The 19,425-nt window shown below is 49.1% G+C and overlaps 1 pseudogene; it reads right to left on the bottom strand.

Annotated features, from left to right (window-relative positions):
• Nucleotides 1-3,629: 3,629 nt before the first annotated feature.
• Nucleotides 3,630-4,451, bottom strand: LOC144168277 (uncharacterized; annotated as a pseudogene).
• Between the last annotated feature and the right edge of the window lie 14,974 nt (nt 4,452-19,425).

Raw genomic sequence — 19,425 nt, 5'->3', positions numbered from 1 at the left:
GCCAAGTTGTAGTTCCGTGTGTCATCACCGGCAGTATGCAGTTGTTGCAGATTTTTCTTTTGAGTAACACAGGTAGCTCCCTTTACATTATTTGGAAGGGCTTGTCGAGTGCTCCTATACCCATAACTATTCTGCCCCGGATTTCTGTCTCGTAGTTGGCGTCAGCCTTAATCATTCAAGCTTCCCCCTATTTACAGCGTTCCCTCGCTTTCAGCCATGGTGTATAGACGTGTGCCAACACGAGGAAATAAAAACGCCGAGCCACAGAACACATATATTAGGAACACGTCAGCAGCTGACGGGCCAGCGGCAGCTATCCTGGTCGAACGCTCAGAGTTCCCAGGAGCAGTGACTGCTCGCGCCACGAGGCTCGCGCAGTGAGCCCCAGAGTGGTGCTTCGTCGTCTTCGCTGCGTTGATGCTGCTACAGGAGGCCTCCCCTCTAGCGGCGGAGTGGTGGGGTAAGCCGGAAGGATACTTTTGGAGGTCGTCGTGTGGGTTTTGTTGTCTGTTGCGACAGGGGGGGCTGGAGAGGGTGAACCGCACTTAGTATTGTGGATTGGTCTTCCTGTGTAGAGAGCGGCTCTTCAATAAACACTGGTTTGAGGCGACCAACAGAAATAGTGTCGTGTCTGCCATCCAAATCCACGGTGAAATGTTTATCAGCACGGTGGATGACGCGGTAGTGTCCGTCATATGGGCGCTGAAGTGGTTTGCGCACAGCGTCACGCCGGACAAAAACGTACGGGGACGTTGTCAGCTCTCTGGGAACATGGGCATCGGCACTCTGTTGACAGCGTGGTGCGGGCGCACGGAGTGCAACGAACCTCTTAGTTTGGTCACGTAGTCGGTGGGATCATGGCATGGTGATGATTCGGAATCAGTAAAAAACTCTCCCTGCAGGCGGAGCGACGCACCAAAGACCATCTCTGCGGGCGTGCAATGTAGATCCTGCTTCAAAGTAGCCCGAAGACTCAGCAGAACGAACGGAAGGGAGGTGGACCAATGGGTAGTGTCCGGCTATGCCCTGAGTGCAGTTTTGAGGGAGCGGTGAAAACGCTCATAAAGCCCGTTGGCAATGGGGTGGTACGCTGTGGTCCGAATGCGGGAAGTGCCAAGAAGGGTCAGAAGGTTCTTGAAGAGGGCCGACTCGAACTGGCGACCTCGGTCGGTGGTGATAGTTGATGGGACATCATAGCGGGAAACCGAGCCGGCAACGAAGGCATTTGCGATGGTTTCGCTACGGATGTCGGGAAGAGTGAACGCCTCGGGCCAACGCGTGAACCAATCCACGCAAGTTAGTAGGTATGTGTTGCCTTTTGAAGGAGGCCAGGGCCCCAAAATGTCTACGTGCACCTTGTTGAAACGCTCAGTTGGTGCCGTAAACAAGCCGAGAGGGGCATTGGTGTGCCGGTTAACCTTTGACTGCTCCCATACGAGACAGCAGCGCGTCCACTCGCGTACGTCCTTGTTGATGCCCGGGAAAACGAAACACTGCGTCAGCAGATGTTGCGTGGCTCGTATTTCAGGGTGCGATAGTCTATGGAAGGCATCGAAAGCAATGCGTCGGAAATTCGCCGGAACGAGTGGACGCGGGGTGTGCGTGGAAACATCGCAAAGCACCGGGACAGCACACGATGGGATGGGTACTTGGGAAAGGTGCAGCGCGCCGGGTTTTTTCCGTAGGGCTATTATTTCGGCGTCATGTTGTTGCGCTGATGCGAGTGCGGTGAAGTCGATGTCAGCCGAGTTGTGGGAACTGGAGATTGCGGCGACACGTGAGAGTGCATCCGCGGCAGCGTTGTCCTGTCCCTGCACGTGCGGTATGTCCGTTGTGAATTCCGCGACAAAAGACCGATGGCGGGTTTTACGGGGTGAAAATTTGGTGGAGTTCGACCGGATGGCGAAGGTCAGACGTTTGTGGTCCGTCTGGATATGGAACTCTCGACCCTCCAAGAAGTGCCTGAAGTGACGTACAGCCATGTACATTGCAAGGAGTTCTCTTCAGAAAGTGCTGTAGCGTGACTCCGCGGGTGACAACTTGCGGGAAAAGAAAGCAAGGGGTTGCCAGGCATTGTACACAAACTGTTGCAGGACAGCTCCGACTGCTGCGTCAGATGCATCGGTCATTAGGCAAAACGGAACTCCCGGTCTCAGATGAACGAGAAGGGTTGTCTGGGACAACTTGGTCTTGACTATTTTGAAAGCGGTTAGTGCTTCTGGAGACCACGTGGGTGGAGATGCTTTTGGTTTGTTTCCCGTTAGCATGTTTTTCAATGGGCGGAGGAGAGCGGCGCCGTTCGGGTTGAAACGGCGGTAAAAATATAGGAGGCCAAGGAACTCGCGGAGTTTGCGTATGGAAGATGGCTGCGGAAAGTCTTCGATGGCCTGCACTTTTGAAGGCAAGGGGCGAATGCCATTCTTGCCTACACGGTGGCCGATGAAGTCCAGCTCGTGAGCACCGAACTCGCACTTGGCTCTATTGATGATACGGCCGTATTCGGCGAGGCGAATGAAAAGTTGGCGAAGGTGCTGGGTGTGTTGTTCTGCGTCGCTACAGAACACAAGCAAGCCATCGATGTAAGCGAAGCAGAAAGGTAATCCTCGGGTCACGGTGGCAATGAACCGTTGGAACGTTTGTGCAGCGTTGCCAAGGCCGAAAGGCATGCGCACGTACTCAAAACGTCCGAACGGCGTGATGATTTCCGTCTTCGGGATATCTGCCTGCTCCACAGGAATCTGATGGTAGGCCTGAACAAGGTCGATCTTAGAGAAAATCGTCGCCCCATGCAGTGGTTTTGAGAAGTCTGCAATGTGCGGAGGGGAGTAACGATCAGGAACAGTGGCATTGTTGAGCAACTGGTAGTCTCCGCAGGGATGCCAGTCTCCAGGTGACGGCTTTCGAACCATGTGCAGCGGGGATGCGTAAGGGCTCGACGACGGTCGAACTATTCCGAGCTCAAGCATGTGTTCCAACTCGTCACGTGCGACCTTGTAGCGATCAGGCAGTGAGCGTCGAGCTCGAGCGTGAATGGGTGGGCCCGTAGTGACAATGTGATGAGTGACGTCATGTCGGTCACGGAGGAGGAAGTTGGCAGGTCGCAGAAGGGACGGGAATTCCTCAAGAAGCTTGTCATAGAGCGACTTCGACGAGGTGCTTGCGACCGCCAATAGCGGTTCCTTCGATGCCATGCCAAGCACACAGTGGTGCGTTGTAGCATCAATGAGGCGCTTGCGGTGCATGTCAGCTAACAAGTTGTAGTGATGCAAGACGTCTGCGCCAAGAACGGGGTAGGCCACATCAGCGATAAAAAAAATTCATCGAAATGTTCTCCAGAGGCCAATGTTGAGTGACAGCGATTGTTCTCGGTAGATTGCAATGGGAGTCTTGTTGGCGGCTTGTAAGCTGCATGGGGTGTGCCTGCGCTTGCGAAACACGGCTGAGGACGGTATTACGCTGACCTCAGCGCCTGTGTCGACAAGGAAACCCAGTACGGTGGTTCTGTCCGCCACAAAAAACGAGCGGCTTACTTTGCAACCGACACCACTCACCGCCTGTAGTGGTGCGCCGGGGAGTTTCCCTGAAAAGTGCAGGGGGTTGTGCACTTCCGCGCTGCTTTTCCAAAGTTGCTATGATACCAGCATGCGCCTTGCCTTGAAGGTGACGGCGAACGGCGGCCCGAGAAGGAGCGGCCGCGCGTGGAGAGTGTTGGCGCTGAGCTGAGAGAGCGGTGATCTGATCTGATAGCTTGGTGATCTTCCCACGGAATTCCTCACGCAGGCTCTGCAGCGCAGGTGGAGACGGCGTTGTGGTGCTGCTATAGTGGGCCCGGAAAGTTCCGGGAGTGATAGGTTGAACACGGGACGTTCGACAACAGTGGAAACGTCCATGACGGAGTCGGCAAGTTGGGCCAGCTGAGAAATGAAGAAACCTCAAGCGGTGGCCAGCACCAAGCGGACGGAGGTGGGCAGGCGTTGAAGAAAAAGCTCTCGAAGCAAAGCTTGATCGAACGTGGCTTCCTTTTCTCCAAGGAGCTGTTGAAGGCCATGCAGTAGCTCTGAGGGTTTGCGATCACCGAGTTCTTCAGATTGTAGAAGCTGCAACCGTCGCTGTTCCGACATTGTCTTCCGCTGGATGAGTTCACTCGTCATGGTGCCAAACGGGGCGGTCGCCGGCGGTGAAACAATCAGGTCGCAAAACTCGGTTGCGATCTCAGGAGGCTGCGCAGAAACGAGGTGATTGAATTTCTGGCTCTGCGACGTGATGTGAGAAACGGCGAACCGGCTGTTTACCTGGGTGAGCCAGAGCTGTGGGTCCTCAGGCCAGTACTGGGGAAGCTTCAGCGAAAGTGCAGCCACGTCCCTCTGAGTGGCGGAGGATGTTTGATGGCTGTCATCTGCAGCAGTGGCTCCGAGCTGGGCATCCAAAGCGGTTTGATTGTCGGCTGCCATGTCCGTGGTCCCCAATTCTGTGGCAACACGAGGAAGTAAAAACGCCGAGCCACAGAACACATATATTAGGAAAACGTCATCAGCTGACGGGCCAGCGGCAGCTATGCCTGGCTGAACGCTCAGAGTTCCCGGGAGCCCTGACTGCTCGCGCCAGGATGCTCGCGCAGAGAGCCCCAGATTGGTGCTTTGTCGTCTTCGCTGCGTTGATGCTGCTACACATCCATCCATCCATCCATCCATCCATCCATCCATCCATCCATCCATCCATCCATCCATCCATCCATCCATCCATCCATCCATCCATCCATCCATCCATCCATCCATCCATCCATCCATCCATCCGTCCGCCCGTCCGTCCATCCGTCCCTCTGTCAGTCCATCCATCCATCCATCCATCCATCCATCCATCCATCCATCCATCCATCCATCCATCCATCCTTCCATCCATCCATCCATCCATCCATCCATCCATCCATCCATCCATCCAGTATGGTCAGGCAGTTTGTTTCCATGAACGCGCAACCAATATGCACGAAGACTTGATAAGAACTTTGAAATGAGACCTTCCTAACTAAATAAGGGCGATGCTCCAACTTTCAAGCCAACGGCTTCAGTAATCAGATACGCGTGTATCCAGACGCAAAGGCCACGCCAACAAAAGCGCAGCAACCAAACCACGGAGAAGTTTGGCACAACGGGAGGAGAGAGGGCTGCACATTCCGATTGAAGGGTGTCAACTGCTGAGAGCTGTCAAAACACTCGCAAAGAAGGGCGCTATTAGAGCCGCAATCGTTACAAACAAACGCCTTTCGGCAGCTGTGTGTTCTGCATTGTCTTATATAACACGAGGACGCAGGTTCGATTCCTGGGTGCGGCGGCTCCTTTTTTGATGGAGGCGGAAGGTAGAAATGCCCGTGTCTTCAAGAATTCAGCGCACGTTAAAGATCCACAGGTGATCAACATTAATCCAGAGCCCTCCACTACGGCACGGCTGAGTTGCGTCGGCGCGTTAAAGCCCCTCAATCAATCAATCAATCAATCAATCAATCAATCAATCAATCAATCAATCAATCAATCAATCAATTAATAACTCAATCAATAAACCAATCAATCAATCAATGCATTGTCTTATATAATAACTAAAGTAATCGTATATCCCAGCTGCCCACTACCAGATCGTGGAGGTAGAAAGCTCAGTAACACACCCGAAGCTCGCTTCTTACGCTCATGGAACGTCCCGTGCACAAACATTCCTCACCCGCAATGTTCTTTTTACTGCCTTGGTTTTGACTTGCAGAAACACAGACACGTGGTCGACAGGTTGGCGCCGTATTCCCGCGAGATGCCTACCAGGTCGGCTTACCAGCTACAGTACAAGCCGCGCCGGGTGTGGAGGGTGAGAGGAGAACGCCAAGCAGACAGGTTGCATCATGGTTCATGCGGGAACGTTTCATATTGTTAGCTCCAAGATTTCACAGCATCAGCTTGCGGTGAGAAACAGCACGGCTCCGGATGCGTGCCGTTCGTGTCTCCCCCCCCCCCCCCTTTGCTTCACCATTCCGTTACCACTATTACCCGCCTGCCACTCAGACAGCGGTCTGCAGTCGGCGCCACGGACAGTTGTACAGAGTAAGCTAAGCCTCAAAAAGCCTGCCAAAACACTAAGAGCCGACCTAAAGGACCTACCGACCAGGCGCGCTTGCGGGGCTCGAAGTTCATTTTCACACGCGCTGCGGCTGGCTGCGTAGATTCAGTCGCTCTAGATGCCGGGTATGCATTATCGTTTTCGTCGCCGCTGCCCCCTTTGAGATATACCGACGCAGTCGTCACCACAGACTAATTAAGCAGCCGGAGGCTCAATCGGTGGCAACACCGTCGTCTGAAAATCACCATTCCATTCCCATTTCATTCCTAGCAAAAACGCCTAATTCAGTCCCCATTCCAGTCTTCCAAGCGTTGTCTTAATTCAATTCCCAAGGTGGAATGAATCCGGAGTCATTCCAATACCAGAATTCTAACTCCGCAACACTGGTACGGAAACCCATTCTAGAAATACGTGCCGGTGACAGCGGGCTGCTATGTAGCACGTTAGCTCGGGATAAATGTGCGCAGGTAAGGAGTGGTGAATTCTCTGAAGCCACATTGACTGTTCGTGCGGATGGTAATTTGGTGAGTTGATTGTGTTTTCAGCATGTTCGAATCGGCAAAGGCTTGAATTTCAGCAGTTGTAGAAGAAGGTACATTACAGTGTTGACGGGTGATGTCTTCACGTGGACCCACCTTGACAGTTGTGGCTATGTTGTTAGTAAACGTGGCGTCTGCGTAATATGTGTCATGTGATGGGTTGGAAGGAGTCGTGTAATAGGACAGAAAAGTTATAAAGGTTTCAAAATAATGCAAGGGTGCAAAACACCTGGTGAATATCAGATAACAGCATACCTCTTGAAGGATGGCGGAGAAATTGTACTTGAAAAACAGGCAAACGTGTTTTCGCAATGGCTAATCACTTCAAGTGTACCGCAATCATGGAAGAGCGCGAAAATTATCTTAATGCATGAGACATTTGACATGAACGAGTTGAAAAATTACAGGCCGATCAGTTTACTGTCAGTCGTCTACAAGGTACTTACCAAGGTAGTCGCTAACAGAATTTCTGCAACCTTAGATTTAGGTCCACCTTTAAGTCAAGAACAACCAGGGTTCCGTAAAGGCTAATCAAGAATGGACCATATTCACACAATCAATGAGTTGATAGAGAACTGCGCTGAGTATACTGAACCCCTATATAGCCTTTAACGATTATAAGCAATCATTTGACTAGGTCGAAACCTCAGCAGTCAATCAGGCATTACGGCACCAGGGTGTAGATGAGCATTATGTACGAATACTAGAGGACATCTACAATTGGTCCACCGCCGCCATTATCCTCCATAAGGAGAGCAGTAAAATACCTATAAGGAAGGGCGTCAGGCAAGGAGACATAATATTTCCAATGTTATTCACAGCACGTTTACAAGAAGTATTCAGAACATTGGATTGGGAGCCGGTGAAAGTAAGGGGTAATACAGAACACCTCAGTCACATCAGATTTGCTAATCACGTTGCCTTGCTAAGAAACTCGGGGGGAGGAATTGCAAAGCATGCTTTCCAGACTAGACACAGTACAACCGTGAGCCTGAAAATTAATATGGAGAAAACCAAAGTAATGATCAATCATGTCGGGACAGCACAGCGGTTTGAGATAGGTGGCGAGGCAGTGTAGGTGGAAAGGGAATATATCTACTTAGGCCAAGTTGTGGCCCCGGATCCCAACCATGAGGCAGACATAATTAGAAGGATAAGAATGGGGTGAATTGCGTACGGCAGACATTCTTAGATAATCAATGGCAGCCTACCATTGTCCCTGAAGGAGAAAGTGCATGACAGCTGCATCTTACCGGTACTCACCTACGGGGCAGAAACTTGGGGGCTCACTAAGAGGGGTCAGATTAAATTGTGAACAACTCAGCGGGCAATGGAACGGAAGATGATAGGTGTAACATTAAGGGACAAGAAGACAGCGGAGTGGGTCAGAGAACAAGCGCTTGTTAAGGACATATTAGTAGAAATTAAGAAGAAATGGACTTGGGCAGAGCATGTAATGCGATTGGCAAAATAATCGTTGGTCAATAAGGATAACATAATGGATCCCTACTGCAGGCAACCGTTGCAGGGAGCGGCAGAAGGTTGGATGGGCAGATGAGATCAAGAAGTTTTCGGGGATAAAATGGTCGCTGTTAGCACAAGACCGGGATAACTGGAGATTATTAGGAGAGGCCATTTCCCTGTATTGGGCGTAGACGGGCTGGTGATGTGATGATCATGATGAATGGGCTGGAAAGTTGGAGGGCTCTACTTCGGCGCCTGCTGGAATCTCAAGACGGGTACATGTGACGCGGGATTGTCTTGACCATTATTGTAGGAATTTTGTCCTATGGTTGAGGTTCTTTTGGTAAAGGGGATAAGTGAGATGTTGCAAACCCTATATAGGCCAGAATGGAGCGACCTTGGGTTGACGTCGTGAGCCTGTGCTGTTGGGCACCGATGTGCGCGGCTTCTTCCTCATCAAGAGTATTGTGGAGGACCGTGTCAGCGAGAAGATAGTTTTGCGCGCACATGGGTACACCGTGCTCCGTTCGTAGGCATTTCTGGTTTCCGATCTCCAACTTATTGTTTTGAGTTTTAAGGTAGGGAAGGGGTTACAAAACTATGGAAAAGATATTTGCTTCCACTATCTTGCGAAGCTGGTGTTCTTTGAGGCCTGTGCTGTGGCGGGTGAGTCAACGCAGCATGTTATTGATTAAATTGATCTGACTGGTTCTTTCGATCTTTTGGTTAATACTGTGGTTTTACCATCTTGTTTCCATATAAAGCAGAGGTTGCGGATGTGAGGTCATCCAGGAATTGGGTGGCCGTTTACAGTGAGGCTGATAAGGGAACGACAGAATTTGTTTATTGCTCAGATTAAGAACAACGACATAGTCTGATTTTACTGGGGTGCATTCCAAGCCCACGAATTGTGCATCAGCTCGCACAATATCCAAGCCATCCAAGAGGGTACTCTCCTGAGAACCCGGACCACCTCAGAAAATAAAAATTGTGATATCGTCGGCATAAATGACATGGCGGAGATCCCTAACTTAAAATAATTTAAAGGGCACGTTTTTGATACGTAAATTAAACAGAATGGCCTATAGGATGGAGCCTTGAGGCGTACGACGGCGTATGGACAAGGGGGCTGACTGTTGTTTGACGGCTCCAATATAGCGGGCAGTGGGATAAAAGAGAAAATATTTGATATCATTGAAAAGGCGTGTGCCAGGCCGAGTTTCTTAAAGGCTTTGGAGGATCGTGTCATGGCCAACATTACCGAAAGCCTTTTTTACATCAACGCCGATGATAGTGCTTAGTTAGGCTGTGCTTGGGATTTCAAATACGTCTTTCTTAATCCGGGGCGCTATGTCTTGCGTGCTTCAAGATAGCGAGAGAGAGAGCGAACAAACTTTATGTCCCCTGCGATAGGAAGGGGGGGCAGGGTTTATTCACCCCCTCCACCCTCCCAGGAGGGTGGAGGGGGTGAATAAACCCTGTAGGGGTGAATACCCCTTGTAGGGGTGAAGGGGTGAATACCCCTAGGGGTGAATACCCACACAAAAAGATTCCACAACCACAAGCACCCCCTTCAAGGGTTTTATATGCTCACCCCCAACACCCCCACCACCCCGTCAGGAGTACCTCGGCACCACCCACCCCCCGAAACCGAAATTTTTGATAAGCACCCGGATACCAAAAGACGGCTCAGGCACCCAGATTATGCTTCTATTGCAACTACTCTAAACCAACACATGCACCCCTTCCATAAGGTCTGCCATCAGCTATTTGGGTTAGAAGAAACTAACACCGTGTGCATCCTTCACACCCTCCGCATTATCCGGGTTACGTACGGGACATCGTACTCGGCCATGAAACCCGCGGAGAAAGGAAAACGAAACATCGCCATACGACAAGCCTACAAGGCGGCCATTGAACTACCTTCAGAAACAGCAACAAGAAAACTTCAGCTCAGTATCCATATTATATGGGGGAAGTGGAAGACGCTCATCGCATCTCCAGATCCACGCGACTCAATCTCACGCCAACCAGCAGGGCTACACTCACGCGGATCAGCTACAGGCATCCCCGAAACTGCGAATAGATGCAACGCATCCCTCTAGCCATCCTACAATCTATCAAAGTCGCACCCAATCCTAGAAATATGCTACCAGTCTATAACACGACACGTCCAGAAACCCGGAGGCGAGTCCTTCAAAAACGCTTTCTAAACTCCCCTTTTACTCGCTACGCGGATGCCTCTCCGCACCACCAACAAGCTGCCCATGCTGTGAGCGTCACCGACGCCAACGGTGCACAACTTACGCCCGCTACAGTACCCACAACATCTATTGATGCAGCCAAAGAACTTGCCACCGCTCTGGCCTCCGCCATTGAAAACGACTGCCTCACTGTAATGACCGACTGCCAGTCTGCCTGCCACAAATAGCACCTTCCTGCTATGTCACATAACACCAGCGGCCCTCAAAATTCTGCAAAGCGCTCATCAACTACCGGAAATGCACATCATTTCGATCACCGGACACGAGTCTTTCGAGTCCTTCGAGTCCCCTAATAACCAAGCCTGTACCGTGAGCTTCTCCTGTTTCTAATTTACACTTCGCGTGCATCAGGAGAAAAAAACACTTGGAAACCATCGGCGTAACCTTCATCGGCCCAAATGAGTGAATCGCCGCCGTCGCACTTAGTTATGATGCATACAAACCTCGATACCACCTCAACCCAGGCCGTTTGCATAATTGCCTAACTTCGCAGGAATCCCAGCTGGAGGATGTTCACGCGTCCAATGCATCAGAATGCTGTCTCCAGAGCTCCTCAACGTCTCTTACACTCCATAAGAACCACGCAGTAGGCCTTGCTAACATGGTAAAATGACCGGCTCGTCGCACATGCCACCACCACATGCAGTATTGTTGCAAGCCTTGGTAGAAACATTTTGTAACTCCAGGCATGGTTGTTTGGGGCAATGCAAGAAACAAGAAAACGGACGCTCAAGGATGTTACCAAGCTAGTGTGGAACGAATCACTTTATCCATGGCACTCCTCGCGCACCTCTCGAACCACATAAACGGAATCGGCTCCACCGTGTGGCTGAGTGGCCGGTGCATACACCCTATAGAATACAGTGCAGCATGAATATAAGCATCACGAAGCGGATCAATCGTGCCTGCCTTGTTTTCCAGGTATTTGTTCAACGTCAACCCCCCACGGGCACAAACTCAACAAGGAGCGAAAGCATGCGTGCACCCCAAGATGATTGAGTTTGTGCAAAGGCTGCGGACCACTGAATCAAGCTGACGGCAGGTATTTTACTTCTTTTTATGAGGGTTGTTTTGGCTGCCCTTGTTAAATTTGTACTTTTTCAAAGCTTACAAGCTCTTTGTCAGTCTAAATACTACATTTTAAATAAATTTTCAGTGTACAATATACCTTCTGAAAGTTTGCACAAGCACTTACACAGGACAAACATTCTGGGTCGTATTTATTGTTGCTCTGAGCAATATTCTTTATTGGCACGATAAAATAATTTTAAGAGGTAAGGATGAGCATCTGTTTATCTGTACCTAAATGACAGCTCTGAAATCGGTTTTGTGGAAAGACGTGATGCCATCACCACTTTGAGAGTTCATTGAAAAGACCATGTCTGCCGTGTTGGTGTTCACAAAGCTTAGCGTATCGGACGTGCAGACAAAAAAACAAGCAGACCACAAGTCAATGCTGGAGAAATAGCGATTTGTGCCCCTATTTTCGTTACCATTTGGCCACGCCATTTATACCCAAGATCTTTAAACTTGAAATAACCATAAATAATTTTTTTATCGGGAAACATGGCTTGATATAGTGGTTACACAAAAGCATATCACCCCTGTTCTTTAGCTAGCCGGTCATCTTGTTTATTTTTTTGTTGTGTTTGGTGTTATAGCCTTCTGTAGCATGAACGAACAGACTCAAGCATTGAATTTGTCAGAACTGGAAAGTATCCTACCTAAACAAAAGACACCTAAATGACTGGAACATTTTAGCAGTTCTCATTAAAACATACTGCACCCTAGTAATGCTCGTGACGCCTAAAGGTTATACCATGCAAGAAATGCTGTGTTGGGTGCTAACTCCGACTGCGCACAGTTGGCATTCATTCAACCACCTCAGCAGCTGTACACCAGGGCTGCCTGCCTTATCTGCTTATTTCGATGCGTTTTATCCTCTTCGCATTGAGCTGTCTAGGCTTAATAATGTATGTAGCCTTACTAAAACTACAAGCTTTCTTGTGCGCATGGTAGACATTAAAAACAAGTGTAACACAATTTTGTGCCCTTGTTGATCTTGCAAGTTAAGGAGCCTTTGATTTTAGAATCAAGTACAGGTAATACACAATTTTCAGAGCATGACGGTACAGAACTGCTGGAGAGGTGGTCGGCCCAAATAGATTCACAGCACCTTACTTCCGGCACCATGCACACCACGACCATAGGTGCTGTATTTATTGTGTTTTCTAGGTAGATTAAATATTTGTTAAATAGACCTTAAGGCGCAGTGACAACTTTTTCACTCTGGATCTGGCGCCAGACAGGCTAGCAGCAACTGGTTACAGCAAGTCGACAAACCAAATAGATTAATGTTTTTTTTAAAACCAAGCTCGTAGTTGAAGTATTGGGCATGATGATATATGCTGCACAATCGTAGGCACAGTATGCTTATAAGGCAGGATCATTCTAGCAGTTAGAATATAGGACGCACTGAAATACATATCTCGAAATTCCGACATTTTAAAGAAGGTTCCCTGAAAGACTCAATTTTGCAGAAATAAATGTGCTTTTAAACCTACCTTTTCACGGTTATTTTGCAAGCTACAGTTTATTATGCAACCTATGGCTGCAATACTTTCTAGTGTTTGCATTAACAAGTGAATAAACTATGCAGTAATATAAGACCTGCAGACTTTTTACCCCTTTGGTGCAGCAAGAAAAAGTGTCGTTTATAGTATTTGTTAGAGTATTCATTGCCTCAAGCCTGCGAAAATGCTACTGTATAACTGTATTTTGTAGTCCAATTTACCTTGTTGTCAACTTTTTGGGGGTATTTGAAAGTATTCCTCCCTACAATTAATTTATTTAGTTTTATTCCTAGGATTGGTATTTTACAGTGCCCCAAGCGCTTATCCGACAGCGAGCAATGCTTTATTCCCTGAGAAATAAAGCAATTTATAGAAGTCGGGAAGGGACTTCAAAAAAGGTGTTGTGTTGGTACTTGCACCTTTAGAAACATTATAAACAAAAAATGCATACGCGTTTCGTTGCGCGATATTGGCAAATAAGAAAAAAATGCAGTTAACGGTTTCACCGAGGCTTTATCCTTTACTCTTGAAGTGGCGTCTTGGTAAGGACCAATCACAGTTCCCCTCGTCTGCTCAACCTCAGCATAAAGCGGGCTTGCAAACGGTCAGATAAAGTTACAACATTGGCGCCACGACTAAACTCACCATGCAATTGAACAGGAGACGTCTAATCTCTGATACGACTGATCAACATAGTCGAATTTTCAGTCAACAGCGCATGCGACTGGCGGAGGCAGAAGTAGCCCCGAATAAATTTAACAGGGTATTTGTAAAATCTTCGTGCTGTTTCGCACGAGTTTAAACTACCAATGTCTGTCTCATGAAGCCTGTAATGTGAGTTGCGCAAATATGAAACCTCTGACCTGACGAGATAATGAACCAAAAGCTCAAAATGAGCATTTACTACGTAAGCACGTTTATCGAAGGCACTTCAAGTAGTCTGAACTTAAAACTAACCCGTCATTTACTCATCAAGCGCAAAAATAACTTGTGAGAAGCCCAGTCGCGGAGTGCCGAGTCACCGAGTTCCACCACCACGAAGTTCGATTGCTTTCCGGTTACCTCCAATAAAATAATGCTGTTACCGTTGTTTCATTTATTGGATATGCTCCACTTTGGCCTTCTGCAAAAACTTTCAACAATATGTTCGCGGTTAATGCTCTGGGTTGATTAGAATTTATGAAAACACACCAGAGTGCTTGATTACAAATGAGAAGCGGCTGTTATGCAGCAGTTTTCTGCTGCGCGCGCTTCTCGCGTTGATAGTCTAGTGAGTAAGGCGTCTGACTTCAATGCAGCCTGGACATAACCTTGGGCTGGCCTGGTGGCCACAAGTTGAAATCGCGCACGGGGCACTTTCTTTTCCTTGAACGGTTTTGTGCCATGTGATACAAACAACGCATGATTCCAAAGAGAATTAGGCAAAACAACGTGAACCACAGAAGGGAAGCTCGCTACAAATCATTCAAACAGGCAGTAGATTTTAGTTCTGCTACAATGGTTGTCAGACAACTGAAGTGGTCGCGACACCGGTCACGTGGATAGAAAACTGTTGATGGCAACGAATAAATGATTCAATATTTTGCAATATCGGGTTTTCACTTGTACAGAAAAATATATACAGAGATTGTTTCACTTTTTAATGTTCTTACTGTATTGCCACTGCTAGTTGCGCTGCCGACCGATGATGTGCTCATGGTCTCCTTGCGATGTGCTTCGTCTTCTAAATTCCATGAGCAATGAATTGTGAAAATATTAGGAACTTATGCTGCTAACAGGTCATTCGTGCAGACAAAATTAGGTAAAGACAAATACAGCTTCTCTTCACGGCGCCTTCAAAACCAAAGTTTGATTATCCTTCTGAATCGTGTGTTTTGCGACGTCTGAGATTATGTATGCAGGGCAAGCCATTAAGCTAATATTAGTAGGCAGACTAGAGCTACATGGTCATGGGAGGTGGCGGCCATCTTCTACACCAGGGTAGCCAGATCCTTCTCTGGTGAGGGAGTGCTGTTTGCGTCCCCAAGAGCATTCTTAGCATGGTTAAACCATTCTAGTGTAGCCTCTTAGGTATTCGGCATGATGGTTACTTCCGGAGCAGGCATACCTCCCTACCTGCATGAGTCTAAACTACATGGCTAAGCGAATGATAATAATATTCTACACACATACATATTATTTTCTGAGCCATGCACGATATCTTTCCGTAAATTCGGTTTATTATAATTTCGTTTGTTTCACAATGATCGTTCCTACTTATCCTTCCTACTTATGATATTCCTACTAAACCAGCCACATGACCCCCTATTTCTGACATTCTTGCTCGGCCACTGGCAATCCGGTGGTGTAGCTCTGTCTAACGTACTTGGCTACTATTCTGGAATTGGCCGCCTGAAGTGCTATTATATCCGTTGTGCGCTGTGGCAAGAACAATTAATCAACACTCGGCCGACACGCGCATTCTTATGGCCACTCTTACGGCCCGCTATCTCCGCACTCACCCTACACAGCCCTTTCCAGCACACTCTGGAATCCCCAACCCGCTCCTAGACGACGACATCCATTTCTATGACGTTAGGGTCGCCCTGGTCAAGTTTCGCCGCCATTCGGAGCCCAGAATAGTTCAAATAAAAAACCAGGCACTGGCTACCCTGGACACCCCTTTCGTGCTTGATCTAACAGATTATCTCAATCACGTCTGGCAGACGAGATTATTCCCAGATGAATGTAAGACACCGGCAGTCAGGACCACACCTAAGCTGGGCAAACAGCCTAGTACTGATAACCTTCGACCTATTCTCCTCACATAATGTCTATGGAAACTGTTAGAACAGATCGTTTTAAACAGACATATTCTCCTCGCATAATGTCTAGGGAAACTGTTAGAACCGATCGTTTTAAACAGACTACAAAATATGTCGAAGATCACGATAAGCTTCCAACAATCATGTTTGTCTTTCCACCTCGTCTGTCCACGCAAGAAATGTTACCCAAGATCAAGGTAGAAGTGGCTGCCGGCCACGCGAACTCACTCACAGCCACTCTCGCGCTGGACCTCAAGGGGCATTTGACGACGTGAAACGTGCCGCCATCCTCTCGCAATCAAATACTCGAAACTGCGGGCTTAGAGTGTGTCAGTACATTAGGGATTTCTTCACGGTTCGTAGGGTGATACCGAAAGTGGAGATGTAATCACAGATCCAAACCTGCTGAGCAGCCACTACACTCCTCAAGCGGAGGTGCTCTTCCCTTTGTTGTTTACATTGCGCTCATCAGTCTCCCTCCCATATTGGATTCCATTCCGGGCATACATCACGTTTGCATGCAGACGATATTACCGTCTGATCGAATACAGGATCCCCAGGCGAGCTTGAGGAGCATCTGAAAATTGCAGCGAACATGGTAAATCATTACGCAAAGCCTTGCGGCCTACAATGTGCTCCAAAAAACTTCAGAACTCCTCCTTACTTCTATAAGAAAGAAACTCCTCCAAAGGTCACCAACTAACATAGTCGACATGCTGCTCCACACCATTCTTCCCTCCCCGGATACGAAGATCTTTGGTATGACCTTTCAAGTCGATCGCACAAACTCCATCCAAATAAATAGACTGAAACAAACCTAAGACCAAATCACACATGGTCAGGCGAGTAGCCACCAGAACACAGGAAATGCGCGCGGTCTACACTCTTCGCTTCGTCGAAGCATTAATAATCTTCTGACTTACGTACGCCATAACCTATGCTCTTCTCGCCAAGTGAACAATTGAAAAGCTGGATGTTATCTTTAGGAAGGCGTGCAAACAGCTCCAGGATTCCCCGTCAGCACGGCCACCGCCAAGCCAATAAAGCTCGGCATCACAATAACGCCGACGAACTCGCGGAAGCCCGTCTTTCCAACGAAGTATTGAGACTCGGATTCACGAGCACGGGGGGATTCTTCTCTCTCGTCCGGGGCTCACATCCCTTCTGCAGCGTAAGACATCTCAAATGATAAATCTACACCGCAATATCAGAAAGCACCTCTACATTGCGTCGCTCTGTCAAAACATGCATCACAGTGGGCGCACGGAAGCAAGAGCCAGGGTCATCCACACATACTGCGGGAAGGAACTAACCACAGCTTACACGGACGCGTCTTCCTATCCCGGCATACGAACAATGACAGCCATGGTTGTCCAGCACAATAAGCAGGTCAGCAGCCTAACCCTACCCGGATACGACCCGTACAAGCGGAAGAAGCGGCCGTCGCTCTCGCCATAACGCAAACTAAAACCAAAGTAATCATCACAGATTCGCAGGAAGCCAGCCGTAAGTTATCGTGCGGGCGAATTCACTGGAAAACCTACCAGCTCACCTGCCAGAGTTCCCCAGACAGATCCATCACAATCATATGTGCACCCGCCCACTCAACCGTGCTGGGATACGGAATCGCCCACCTGTTGGCTTGAGAGCTATCCCGCCGAGCCCCGGGAAGCGAGCAGATTAGGCCAACCCCGTTGATCAGGTATCACAAAATTACTCAACATTATGAGTCATAACGCGTCATCTATCCAGCACCGCATAAACACGTAATAAAAGAGGAGGAACGGCAGCTCCGTGCACTCCAGAAGACTACCTTTTCCTATCCCACTAAATGCCATATATTGCACCCCGACGTATACTCCCCACAATGCCACATCGGTGAACACCCGGGCGATCATTCAGATGGTGTTGGCTGCGCGCACGCCCCACTACATTCGCGAAATCTCTCCCTTATTTCTGAAGAGCTTGGGGAGAGAGCTCTGACCCGCTCCGACTTCAATGATCAGTGCCTGCTGGTGTTGAGGGCTGTTGAGGATGGAAAAGATGAAGGGAGACTTGAACTAAGAACTCCTCCTCGTTGTTTTTTCAATAAACACGTTTTTTTTCTCTCTCTATTCTGGAGGCGAGGGTGTGGAAGCGAGGTGTTGCATTTTGGTATACCACGAGGGTGAGAGCGGTTCGACCGTGGGCTTACTGCTTCCGGTTGCCAATGAGCGGGAGTGTTGATCCCCGCAGCGACAGCGGGGCGCTGTAAGCCTGGAGCGCTGGAGCGCGTTTGTGCGCCGACGGTAGTCGCCCGGCGGTGCGTGCAGCCAATTTCGCGACATCATTTTCTCGCGCGCACTTGTTACGCGGGCCCTTCAGATGCGGCTTAGACAATGCGCATGTAAGGCACGGTCACGCTCATATGAACAAAACGAACGTCTTCTGCACGACAGAACAGCAAACTTTATTTTAGGATATAAAGTAACAAAAAGAAAAGACGCATTTGCAGGCACGTTCGTGTGTAGTACTTCGTCGGCACTCCTCTCGCGGCCACGACGGCAGCCACACTGCTGCTTGCGTCACTAACCTCCTGGAGGAGAGGTGTGTGATGGTGCTTGAGTGGCCGCCGCAAGGTGCGGACATGAACGTTATTGAAAACGTCTGGGGGGAAATAAAGAAAGCAATTTCTCGCCGTCCACCGCAACTGTGTTCCGCGGACGACCTGTGGGCGGCGGTGCACACGGAATGGCAGAGGCTGGCGGTTTGGTCCACCTTCACCACCAGCCTGTACGACCGTCTGCCACGCAGAATGGCTGCCGTCGTGGCCGCGAGAGGAGGACCGACGAAGTACTAATGCCCCGCACTCCATTCGAACGCAACTGCAAATGTGTCTTTCTTCTTCGTTAGTTTACATCCTGGAATAAAGTTTGCTGTTCCTTCGTGCAGACGTTCGTTCTATGCAGATAAGCGTGACGGTGCCTTAAATACGCATTATCCGAGCCGCATCGGAAGGGCCCGCGTAACAAGAGCGCGCGCGCAGACGATGTCGCGAAATGGGCTGCGCGCACCGCCGGGCGACTGCCGTCGGCGTACAAACGCGATCAAGCGCTCCGGGCTTACAGCGCCCCGCTGTCGCTGCAGGGAACCACACTCCCGCTCACACGGCCGGGCTGGAGGAGCGGCGGTCGCGCACTTTCATACGGCCTGCGCTTCGGATATAGTTCCCACCTTTCACCGCCGCTAGTTCGTGGCGCTACGGACCAACCCTCGCTAGAGTTCCTGTATATGCTCCCTACGGGAGCATACAGGAACTCTAACCCTCGCCAGTTGACCTACAGCACGGGCAGGGTAGAGCGGCGGCGCGCGCGCATTTGCCACTGCCCTAGCCCTGCAGTGGGTACACGGGATACCTGTCCGTATAAATTTTCATGTGCGCCATTAAAATAGGCGATTCTTTCCCCCTTTCTGAATTTTCGGTCTAATAGGGTCAAACAGCCTAACATTATCACTCGGAAGCGCCTAATAAAAAAATTGAAAGAAACATTTTAACTCAGGGCACATGAAGAAAAATATGCGAGGCCTTTATATCTTATCAGCGGCTGTATTATATGAAAATGGTGAGGCAGGCAATAAACGCGGCATTTTCCGTGACTGAAATATGAGTTCTTATTTTTGCTTTCGGTTGATGTCTTGGTTTGCA

Source organism: Haemaphysalis longicornis, unplaced genomic scaffold, assembly GCF_048455015.1.
Source record: "Haemaphysalis longicornis isolate Haplotype H1 unplaced genomic scaffold, Haemaphysalis longicornis Haplotype H1 scaffold_2, whole genome shotgun sequence".
Lineage (NCBI taxonomy): Eukaryota > Metazoa > Arthropoda > Arachnida > Ixodida > Ixodidae > Haemaphysalis > Haemaphysalis longicornis.
The sequence above is the reverse complement of the archived record's forward strand: the minus strand, read 5'-3'. Positions and strand labels throughout refer to the sequence as shown.